Source organism: Ambystoma mexicanum, chromosome 4p, assembly GCF_040938575.1.
Source record: "Ambystoma mexicanum isolate Mex_15411 chromosome 4p, UKY_AmexF1_1, whole genome shotgun sequence".
Lineage (NCBI taxonomy): Eukaryota > Metazoa > Chordata > Amphibia > Caudata > Ambystomatidae > Ambystoma > Ambystoma mexicanum.
The window spans coordinates 1,181,335,242-1,181,347,450 of NC_090927.1; positions in this window are offsets into that span (position 1 = coordinate 1,181,335,242).

Below are 12,209 nucleotides of genomic sequence, written 5' to 3' on the forward strand. Positions count from 1 at the left end.
ACTTTAGGAGGTGATTAAGGGAAGAGCTAAGAAGGATTTTCCAAGACTGAAGGGAGGAGTCCAGAAGAAGCTGAAGAGAGGAGCTGAGACAAGAACTAAAGGGAGTAAGGAAAGAGGCATTAGGAAGAGGCACAAGGGGCGACCACCAGGAGGCATGGAGCAAGATGGCTGCATGCTTGTGGAACTCCAAATCCAGCGAGCAGCATAAAAGGCGTATCCACCAGTAAGCTTGAAAAGAACCTCTGTAGCCACTGACCGAATGCGGAGAGAGTGTGGTAACCACCAGTGGAATCCTGCTAGCATGATGCGAGGTTTGCGGGAGGCTGTCGGCATCCCATACCCTCTAGCCAAAAGTATGAGGGCCTGGTAGAGGACCAGAGCCAGGGGCTGCAGTAGCCCATGCCTCAATCCGGGAGCAACAATGGATCGGCAGAACACGACAGCTGGGAGCCACAGCAACTCATTCCTCGTGACGGAGTTTGTGGATCCTAGGAGAGAGACAGCGGCAGCTGGGGAGAGCAGCATCCAGCACTCTGAGCCGGGAAAAAGCAGACTCAGGGATAAGTGAGGGCCGAGACCAGCAGTGCTTGGCATCATGAACGGAGAGAGGTGGAGTGCAGCACCAGTTGGAAGTGCCTTTGCACATAAGGGAATTCGGGGCATGCAATTCCTGCCCCTCTGTGAGAGACACATTGGAAGAGTTTGGCAGGTGGATCCTGGCCACCTGAGCAGACGCACAAGAGGCAACTAGCCCCGCTGACGGGAGGTGCAATGTGGGTAAATTGTGGGAAGGTAACAGAGGCCTGCGGCTTAGTACAGGCCAATGGACAGGTGATAGCCCAATAGTAGAGAGAGGGAAACTGACTTCATGGCTGATGGTGTGAGAAGGCAATGGCTCTGGGGAAATGCTCAGTGGGGCCGCAGAAGGTAACAAAGGTGGTGCTTGCATAGACAGGAGAACGGTGGAGCTGCTGCAGGTGGCCACTCTACAACCCCTACAGGGGAGATACAAGGCCCTTTCCAGCAGTCCCATGCACTGAAATCGGGGCTCAGATCACAAGTGCTGACTCCTAGTTATAATGCAGAAGCGTGGACACTGGGCAGTGGAAGGAGGTGGAAGGTGAACACTCCACTCAAGCAAACGTGTTCTAAGAAAGGCAACCCCAGAGATAGTGACTCATCCCGAGGAGCCCCAGGTGAATAAACCACGTTAGGAGAAAGCCTTAACTCTGTGAGTTTGATGAGAAAGCTGGCAGAGCTTAAGGATATACTAGCGCCAGATAGGACACAGCCACAATAGGGTGAAGAGGTAGATGGGGTAAGGCAAGGTGAATGGGGTGCACCAGTAGCTGGAATTAAATGGTAGACGAGGAAGGTGAACAGACCGAACCACGATGACTGGCATGGAGAAGGTGGACAGTGCTATGATGGGCATGGGGAACCTAGGTGGCTTACAACAGGACGCCCAGACCATATTGCTGGAGCTAAAAGCATACAGGGCAGAAGTGCAAACTACCATGGACGCCATCAACAAACGTGTTTCAAAGGTGGAAGACAGGGTGGAAGCCATGGAACATAACCAGCATTCAGCAGATATCATGGAAGTTGGCTTGGAGGAGAGAATTAAAGAGCCAGAAAACAAGGAAGGAGAAGCCAGAAGCAAACTGGACGATGTCGAGAATAGGGAGAGAAGAAATAATCTACAGATCTGTGGGCTCCCGTGCAAAGACACTGAATCACCCAAGGAACTGGAATGTATGCTGGGACAAGTGTTGAAGAAACTGTTAGGCCCCACACATGACAGAGAAATCCGTTTTAATAGAGTTCATAGAGGGATAGGGTTGAGTGAGGGACCAGGTTCAGTAGTGGCAAAGTACCACTATTACAGAGAGAAAGAGGAGATGTTGCAGAAAGCTAGAGAGATAGGCACAGTGGAGTGGGAAGGATCCTTTGTAAAAGACCTCTCTTCTTACATCCTGGACCAAAGGCGAAAGTGCATACCCCTAAGAAGATGGCTGCAAGAAGAAGGAATGAGATATTGATGGAGATTTCCCTTCACCCTCTCCTTCAAATACAAGGGTGAACAATATGATATAAAACAAGGGGAGGAGGATGGCCAACTCCTTCAGATGCTGCAGAAGGACGGAGTGTCTCAAGATTGAGAAGGCCAACTTCAGTTGAGGAAGCTTTTTAGGCGTGTGTTTGCACAACCGGAGGGTTGCAGGAAATATGGCAGCACCAGAACACTCAGAAAGACTCAGGGCTCACAATCGGTGACACCTAAGGAGTTTATAACGAACCTCAACGGGCCGACGCTCATTCTCAACGAGTTCCACAAATAATACAATTATATTCTTCTTTATTCATCAGAATGAGGTCATGCTACATAGCAATAATGAACAACTATCAAGGGTTGGGATTGGTTGAGGGACACATCTAGATATACAAGTATATAGGAGCTAGATTTGTTATTGGCGGTCCGATATCAGGTGGACAATTTATGCATACATCTTCATATATGTCATTTAAGAAGAATCAGTTACACAGTGTTTCATTGGTTAATTAAACTATAAGGTCCTTCATTATATGGACTAATGTCCATAATGCACGCTTGTACCATTTGGTTCAATTCGGAGCATGTAAGCCAAGACCCAGGTGCAAGTATATAGGACAAGAGGTTTCCCTATCACCCAATTAGCCCACATCTCTCATTACCCATGCCTTATGCCATGCAATTTGCTTTGTACTTGGCCTTGCAGAGTATTCTTGTCATTGGAATTCAACAGGAGTGAGGGCACTCATTATCGTATCTGGAACTCCAAGTTCAAGTCCTATTTCCAGCCTTGACTCACGTGACAGGAGACCATGAGTCTGTTCCTTCTGTAAGCTTTTAAATGTTTCAAATGAATTAAGACTTGGCATCCTTTGTGTTCTTTCTTGCACCTTAACGTGAGAGGATTCATCCTCTGCACACTAGTTCCTCTTCATTGTAGATAGCTGACCTCGACTTCTTATGACTTGACTTCAGGCCAGACAGCCTCCCAACGCAGCTCCTATAACCTGCTATTCTACTGCGACACAACCTTCCATTTTCTCTGCATGTTTCTTTGGCTTATTATTTCATGATACGAATATACAGTTTCCGTACAATGTTGGCTCCGCCTGTATCCTATTTACTACTTATTACTAGCCTATACGATGACTTGATTTATCTTGTTTTTTAGCGTATGTACATTCTTCATACTTCTGATTTCTGCAGCACTTTTTACCTTGTAATCTTCTTCTTTTACACTTTAAAGTTCACTTGATTCTTTATTTAGTCATTTCACTTCTAGGATTCATACATTGTGTTCATTCAGTATTTCAGGATGTTGTGCACTCTTTCTTATGACATCATCAGTCAATTTTCTTAGCTCATTCTCATATTCCTTCAGGGAGTTCTTCCTGTAGGCTGTCATTAACTCGAGGGTACATTCGATATGGTTGTCTTAATGGATACCGTCTTCCATATACTTGCTGCAGTATTGGTACAATAGCTGGTGTTAGACAGGGCACAGTCTCATGGCCCTAATACAGGGGAGGTAGGGGGTAGGATCTCCTGCAGATATATGTGTCTGCTCCTCTACATTCCCCCTTCTGGTGAAGTCCTCAACCACCTCCTCAAGTTTCCCTGCTTCGTTGAATCTTCTCGTGACAAAAAGGTTTCTTGGGTATCCATATTTTCGTTACCCCCCTCAGGGTGCCCACATTTTTTATGTCTTCGTTCACACTCCAGGTCATGTAATTACATTCTCCACTTGGGGTACAGAAGACGCACTGTTCCATGTAATTCTTAAAATCCCTTGGATATAGGAACTTTGTTCCTTCAGCTGCCACAATACTTGCTTTTCTGTGGTTAATAGTATGTTCAGTCTGCGTGTTGTCTTCTGTGTCACTGTTCACATCAATCATGATCTTCATTCCCACTGCCTTTTTTGCTGTTTTCTGGCATTGTCCAATTATTATCCTTATAACACAGAATCCAAACATTATCATCACCAATATTGCTCCAAGGAACTTGAATATTTTTGCCATCCAGTCGGGAATCCATGAAAACAGGTATGAGAACTAACCGACATCTCCAATAGCCTCTGTCTCCTCCTCCATTTTTGTGTGCAATTCTGTGAACATGGTTATAACATCCATCAGAGTGCCACTCTCACCGTCATGAGAAAGTGTGAATGTACAGCAAGAATATCTGATCTTGGCGCAAACACCTCCTTCCATTGTATTAATCATGTCAAGTACATACCTCATCTGGAGGGTCATTAACCTTATGTCTCTAAATTCTTCATTTCTGGTGTTAAATTCTTGTATAGCAGCATTGATTGTCTGTAACAGCTCCCACCTTGTAATCTGCAGCCATTTGGCATTCACTACTGTTTGGAGTCCAGGCATGAATATAGATGTCATTATAATAGCAGTCTTGCTGAACAACTTGTGTTCATCAGTAATGTCTTCATAAGCCTTTATTGATTTTGATGCAAAATAATTCTCTCTCTTCATCTACCAGAGTGCAAGTGACCTTCTTTTTCTCAAGTGCTCATCTACTTTTGGTAATCCATCAATTTTCAGGTCACTCTTGCGAATCACCAAAGCTGGGACCCGGATGAGGACAATGGAACACACTCCTCCCCGGTTCGTGGGCAACTTCATACATGCGCTGGATCCACAGGCCCAATACCGATTCATTAGGACAGCAGTCCCTCTCTTCATTCCTGGGATATCAATTATTCTCTTGCACCCTTTATTGACTCCAACTTGGACTTTACCTTTATTTCAAAAGCACATCGTCACATTAATCAATGGGACTACAGACACTGGTCCTGATTCATCATCCACCCATGTCAGCAGTTTAGAGTTCTTGGCCCAAGACTTTAGGCATTCATTGTTCACTTTAGGCACCTCATGCACTGGTTCCTTCCTTAGTAGATGAGCTGCACAGGACCTCATCCCATCTTCGCATCCTTTGGTTGTAATCACTCGTCCATAGATTAACAGCTGTGAGCGCTGCCAGCATCCAGGCATTCCAGTCATTTCAATTTTGTCAGAGCAATTCATGCTCTTAATTCCTTCAATTATTACTTTGTCTTGTCCCATAGACGGATATGTGAGCATCTTGTCTGTCCATCTAGGCTCTTTTTCCATTTGTGTTGTCTTGACATAATCATCCTTGTATGGGAATGAATGTCTTGATCGCCATCGCAGGGTTGTTCAGCTCCATTGGAACTGTCCTCTGGTAGCACATGCTGCTAGATGGCTGAGGCACGTTGTATCATGTGCTGGCATCTCTTTTGAAATGAATGTTCTCACTGTACTCATGGCATAGGAGATGAGAGAGCAGCCATAGCAGCTCTCATCAGATGCTCTCTCCCCCACATTTTTCATGTGTTGGTACCACATATTATTCCCCAAGTGACCTGAATTAGCAAGGAACATATTTATCCCCTGTTCTGCATCCCTCTTATGCCGTCTGACATGCCCAAATAGGTTAAAGAAATGATCACCATTTGTACTTATACGGGGAAAGATCACATGTGTAGTGTTTTCAATTGAACCATCAGAATGATAAAGACTTCAAAATGTAAGATACATAAAGAAAACGAGAAAGCACATGCATATGTATATAAGGCATAAGAGTCTAGAAAAACATTTTGTGTGCCACGCCATTCCTCTTTGAATTACTAGTCTTCCTGCAACTGCATTTTCTTCCTCCTGAATCATGTTTAATACAATTACTCAAATCACATTCACAGTTGCACAATCTGCTCAATTATTGCAATTAAATGCCTTCTTATGACGGGGCCATGCTTTGGATCATGGAGAAAAGTGAGAATATTGACATTTCTCCTAATGAGGGTAGGGTATGACTGGAGTATAAACACAAAAACTGCTACCACAAACCTATGTGTGTCACTTTCAGTTGGTGTCATATGATATTCTTAAAATAGATATCTTCCTAAAATGAATCTGGGTATTTAGCTCTCTTCCAATTTTTACGAATGAATTTGTACTTGGGCATGGTGCTGATATGCTTTTTACTTGTTCAAAGAATCTCTAAAAAGTAAGTTTAATCTCCGGAATTCTATGCAAGTCCATGCACCTCTTGCTAATTTATTAAGGAGTGTCCAATGAATTCCAGTCCAAAAGAAAGGTCTTTAATCACACACTATTTTATCATCCTTCTTCATGGTCATCGAACAAGTCTGCACACACAGCAATTCTTCTTCTTGTCTTGCTTCCCAGTCAGCGGGTACTAGAGTGATGGTCTCGCCTTTGTAGATCTTTACACTGCCCAAATGTAACCAAGCTCTTCTTCCAGCCACTCTAACTGCAGTAGGGGAAAATACTTCTACTGGAAAAAGGTCCATTAAACCCTGCATCATGCCATCTACGGGTGAATCTTTTGATAAGCACTTGATCGCCAACATACAGCTTTGGTGGTGGCAATAATTGGCTTGGATCTGTTACTGGGACGTCCTCTTCCTGGTTCCTCAACCCCTTCCTCTGATGCTTGACTTGATCTGAAATGAAAGAAACACTGGTAGTCATACATGTCAAATGATCATGCACCCTCCCCCCTAGAGGCTGCGCTACACTCTGGGCATCACTCCTGACTCTACATGGCAGCATGAGGGGCATCCTGATGCAGCTCCTCCTGTTACTATTTCATGGGACATAAGGAGATGATCCAAACCTGGATAATTTCAAAGGTCATACAAGGCTAGGGGTAGGCAATATAGCCACCTCTTTTTCAAAGTTTATCACAATGTTTCTATTCTTTCCTTTAAGAGGACATTGAACCTCTCAAATATGCCGTTTGCTTGTGTGTGATAAGCAGGAGATAATCAATGCTTTATGCTGAATAAAAGCCCTATTTGTCGAAACAGCTCATTGAAAAAGTGTGGCGCATTATCGGACCTCAAAACTTCACACACACCCCATCTTGAACATACTTCATGCACTAGAAATTTGCCGTGCAGGTGGAATCAGAGTGAATACAAGGACCGGCTTCGATCCATCGATGTTAAAATGGATTTCTGAACTCTGACCTGGAGAGGCAGAGGTTCAGAAGGCCAGCCTAGTTTCTTGGAAAAGGGTAGCCTCTGGACAAGCCAGACCAATCAGGGTAGCTATGGCAGGCGTTCAAGACTAAGTCTCAGGAGGGGTGAGGGTGACTGAAGGACCTCAATGAGCACACAAAGTAAGGACACTTACAAATTACTCCAGAGAGGTATTATATTAAAAATATAGACACATTTATTACAAGGCCTTTGTAACATAGACCATAGCAAAAGAATCACAGTAACACTAAGTAAACCAACACAACACTATCAATACAACGTATATACAAGGCCATTGGGGTCTAAAGTGTTAAATGCATTAAATATGTCGACAACCTAGAGGGGAAGGAAACAGGCAGTGAAGATAGTCTTTAGGCCCAGTTCAACATCGAAAATAAACCTAACTAAGAGGCAGTCCAAGCCCTAAGAAGAGAGGAGCCTTGTGCTCAATAGTACATGCAATGCAAGTGCATGCGGTTGTTCCAATGGGCAGAATAGTGATTCTTCAGGAGTCTCTAGCAGCTCGAGAAGGTGGATGACGCGATACAGAACAAGTTCCCACTATTCAAGAAGGACCTCCACTTGAAGGCAGAGGCAGTTTGAGAGTTCGGGATGGTGTCGCTATTTCGCAATAGCAGTGGAAAGGAGAGGCACCCCCAGGGGCCACTCGTGCGTAAAAATGGGCCCTTGTGCTAAGGGCCACCAGTTGGGGTATGGAGTCCTCATCGGTCCCTGACACAAGCGGACCCAAACTTCGCCACTTCAGTCCACTTCGCTTGCAGGTTCGACTGCGGCAAAAAGGATGTCTCGGCACCTTTCAGTTTCTGATATACAGCGATGATTCCCAAATGGGACAGTGGTGATTTCTCTGCTCCAGGTGGATGAATCGACCCAGTGTCACTGTAGCAGGCTTCAGGGGCAAGAGGGTCACAAATGCAGTAGACTTGCAAAGGACATTGCCATGGCAGGGCAACACGGTAACCGCATTCACTCCGGTCCTGGTGCCCTCGTCTCACTTCATACCTGGGAATGCCAAACAGACAACATTTGGTGTGAGGGTGCCGGGGACAAAGAGGTAGCAGTATACCAAGTTTTAAGGGCCTCCTTGAAACGGCGGTGGTGACAGAGCAAAGCAACTGCGTAAACTGGTCAGTCCACTGTTTGGCTCAGGGACACTTCTGAGAAAGCTTACTTGCAGGGTTTGATGAAGGTGCCAAGAATAGTTGGTGTCACTAATCCAATGGGTCAAAGCATCTTCGCAGACCTTCTAGGATGACCAGGTGCAGAGGGGTCCCACGGGACGACCAGCGGGTCACCAGCGGTTCCTCGACTCAGCTTTGTGTTGCAGGATACTTGGATCCTATCCTTTGTTCAGTGACAACTCAGGAGATCGACATGGTAGGGGTGTTTTCAGCCTCCTCTTATCCAAAGTTCCCTTTGCACCAAAATGGACAGTACCCATTGGGAGATCTGCTCACAAACACACACTCCATACGTGGACCAATCACGGACCACGGTGGTCCCAGGCATTCATGGCGCTCCAGGCTCTCTCGCACCCAGGATGTGTATTGGAACCAGACGTTCCAGCACACACACACGAGGCATGCAGATGCCTGCAAAAGCATTGGGATTTGCGGGAAAGTGCATGACCAAATGAGGACTGACCCAGGTCGACTCGACCTGGGGAAGTTGAAGTGCCAAGATGGCCAAAGGACAGGACAAAGAACCTTGTTGCATGGCCATTTTGGAGCCAGGCTACCTATTCATGCCAAACGCAGTTAATGTGGTTAACATGGCAGGAAAGGGTTAAAAAGAATGCGAAAGATAGCTGGCTCCAGTCCTGTCCATGACATATCTGCATAGTTCATAAAAGGTCCAGCAAGAGTATCTAGGGCCTTTGGAAATTACTATAGACACAAGTGTGCTGTATGGTAAGATACATTGTACACTTGTTACATGTTGCACAAATGTTGCAACTTGAGGAAAGGACTAAGGGAAACAAAGTCTCCCAGTACTGACTGTTTTAGGGCATATCAGTTTCCCCATGAAAAGTGAGTGAAAGCCCAGAGGAGTGCAGCTGAAGGCCGTGCTTCTCTGGCAAAGTTAGCCAATGGTGTCTAAACAGCAGCAACATGTTTGCGGGTTGACACATGGAGGGAAAATTACATACAATCATGAACTCTTTCCTAACAATCAAGAACCTATATCCATTACATTTCTGCAACATATCAATGATATGTAAATGCTGAAAGGGGCCATTTGAACGGGGTATAACTCCTCTGATTGTTCTTAGTGTATGCCGAGCTGTAAACTTCTGACACACAATTCAATTCACAATGAACTGTGCAAGGTGTTCCAATAAATTGGGAACAAAACAGTCCTCTGCAATGGTGGCAGCAAGACTTTCTCGGGTTATATGCACGGGGTAATGCAGCAGCTCAAGCACAACTTTCAATAATGTTGTTGGCATCACTGGCTTTCCAGTGCTTTCCTGTCTCCATAGTGCTTCCGTGGGGAATAATGAATACCCTCTATGTCTCCATAGCTCATGTTCTTCGTGTGGGGCTCTACACTGTATCTCTGTTGGTTGCATAACTGACAGCATATTAAATCCCTCTCATACCAGCATGCGTCTACTCAATAGGTCTTTAACATTTTCAGTTTTGAAACTTGACATTTCTTAGGAATACACAACCCTTTTGGCTTCTAAGTCTGCAGCTTTGTTTCCGCGAGAGATAAAGTCTATTTGTTTCATATGTGCTGCACATTTTACGACTGCTATCTCTACTGGGAGCTGGAGTGCCTTAAAGAACCTGTCCAATAAAGATGCATGTTGCACTGGATTGCTGTCTGTGCAGAGATACCCCCTCCTTTTGCAATGTGACAACCCTGCATGTACAGTTGACGTCATATAGGTGAAGTCACTGTAAACCGTCACTTCCTGATCCTTGTGTTTCTCAAGTGCAACAATAGGCACTAACAATTCTGCTGCCTGTGTTGAAAAATGAAATGGGATCGTAGTCTTGCGCTTGCCACTACCTCAAATTCACCATTTAATCTGTGTCTTACAACTGCAGATCCTGAATGCCTCTCCCCACTAGTTTGGTCAATTTTTGAAGAACCATCAATAAAGAGAATATCCCCCCCCCACTAAAGCATCTTCTTTCACATGGGGTATATCATCAAAATATTCAACATAATTAGCACAATCGTGTACATGATCACCTTCTTTTACAGGTTCACCTATAAACGTGGCTGGGCTCACTATTTTACACCTCACAATTTTAATCGCTGGATTGGAAATCATGACTTTGTATGCAGATGCTCTTTGTGTTGTCAATTTACCTTTGGGTTTCTCTAAAATGGCAAATAAGGCATGCTCAACATATAGCGTCATTGCGCAGTCCATGGTAATACTTGTGGACTTCTCAATTGCAAATGTGGCAGCAGCCAAAGATTGTTCGCATTAAAAATGTCCTCACATGACTGGATCTAAAATCCCACTGTAATTAACCAAATGTTTATACCCTAGTGTTGTTCTTTGTGGTGAGTGTACTGCTGTCATTACTGGCCCATTAGTGTGCGAAAACAAATAACATTCTTCACTATAATTGGGGATTCCCAAAATTGGAGCTGTACACATTGCTCTTTTTAATTGCTTAAATCCTTCCTCCATTTCTTCAGTCCATTCTACCTTTTACTTACCAGGTTGCTCTTTCTTAAGTGCTTGCAAAAGCGGTTTTGTGTGCATGCTGTAGTCGAACACCCAGGCCATGCAATAATTGCATAAACCCAGAAATTGCTGCTTTTGCATCACAGTATTTGGCGTGTTTTCATAATAGCCTCAGCTCTCTCAGGTGTCACTTCCTTTCCTTCATGTGAAATTAACTGGCCTATGTACAACACTCCTTCTTGGCAATACTGTAATTTCTCCTTGTCTACCTTGTATCCTTTGTTTATCAATATAGTCATTAACTGAACAGAGTCCTGCCTCTGTTCATCCTCTGTTTCACTACAGATTAATATGTCATGCACATACTGAATTACCACACTCTTGAGCTCAATGTTATCTAAATTTATCTGTAGGACCCTTTTAAAGATCGACGGAGACTCGCAGTACCCTTGAGGTAAACAAGTGTTTTTAGTCTCTTTTGTTTTAACGTAAAGGAAGTAAGGTCTTGTGAGTCTTTGCGCAACAGGATCGAGAACATTTTTTTTTTTTTAATTGATCACGTGAAGTACTTCGCTTCAACTGGGATGCTACACAATATTGTTGCATGATTCAGAAACGGTGCTTCTACAATCTGATTAAGAGGGCGCAAGTCCTGGATAAATATCCATGACCCCCCTTTAGATTTCTGAATTGGATACACCGCAGTATTGCACAGGAACTCCGATGGCACTAAGATTCCCTGATTCATCAACGCTGAAATAATCTTGAATATGCGTTCATCAGCTTCTCGAGACATGGGGTACTGTTAATCTTGGGGTAAAATTGCTCCTTGCTTGAGTTTTATTTTAACCTCCCCTATTCCCTTGAATAGGCCTACATCATATGGGCCCGTAGTCCAAAGGCGACTTGGCAGCTTTTCTATATCTTCTTGACAGAACGCTGGTCTTTTCCACATCAGTACCATTTGCTGGGGAAATTCCTCTTTTCTCGATCTTTATCCAATATGTAATGCTTATAAAAACACTACCTCATAATCTATACATTCATCTCTGAACATATCTTCATCTGTTATGTCAGTTAATCTGTATCCATCCTCAAGAGCTCTCACTGTTCTCCACGAGCTGCCTTAGTCATCTACTCCTTCACGCATTGCTATTTCCCGTTGTACTATAACTGCTTCCAGTGCTATCGGAATAGTATCCCCTTCTTCCTCATCCATAGGTACTTGTGGACTCATAAACATTCATCAGGCATCCTCACAATTTTGCCTACTAATCCAGGTAGCCATGTTAATAAAATTCTCACCCAATACATGAAGATTTCTGGATCTACCTGAACTCCTCGTAGAGCCACTTGTCCTGCAAATGTGAGTATAAACTTTCCTACATTTACATAGTGTATTCCTAGAGTGGAGCGCACTCCTTGCTCAGGAA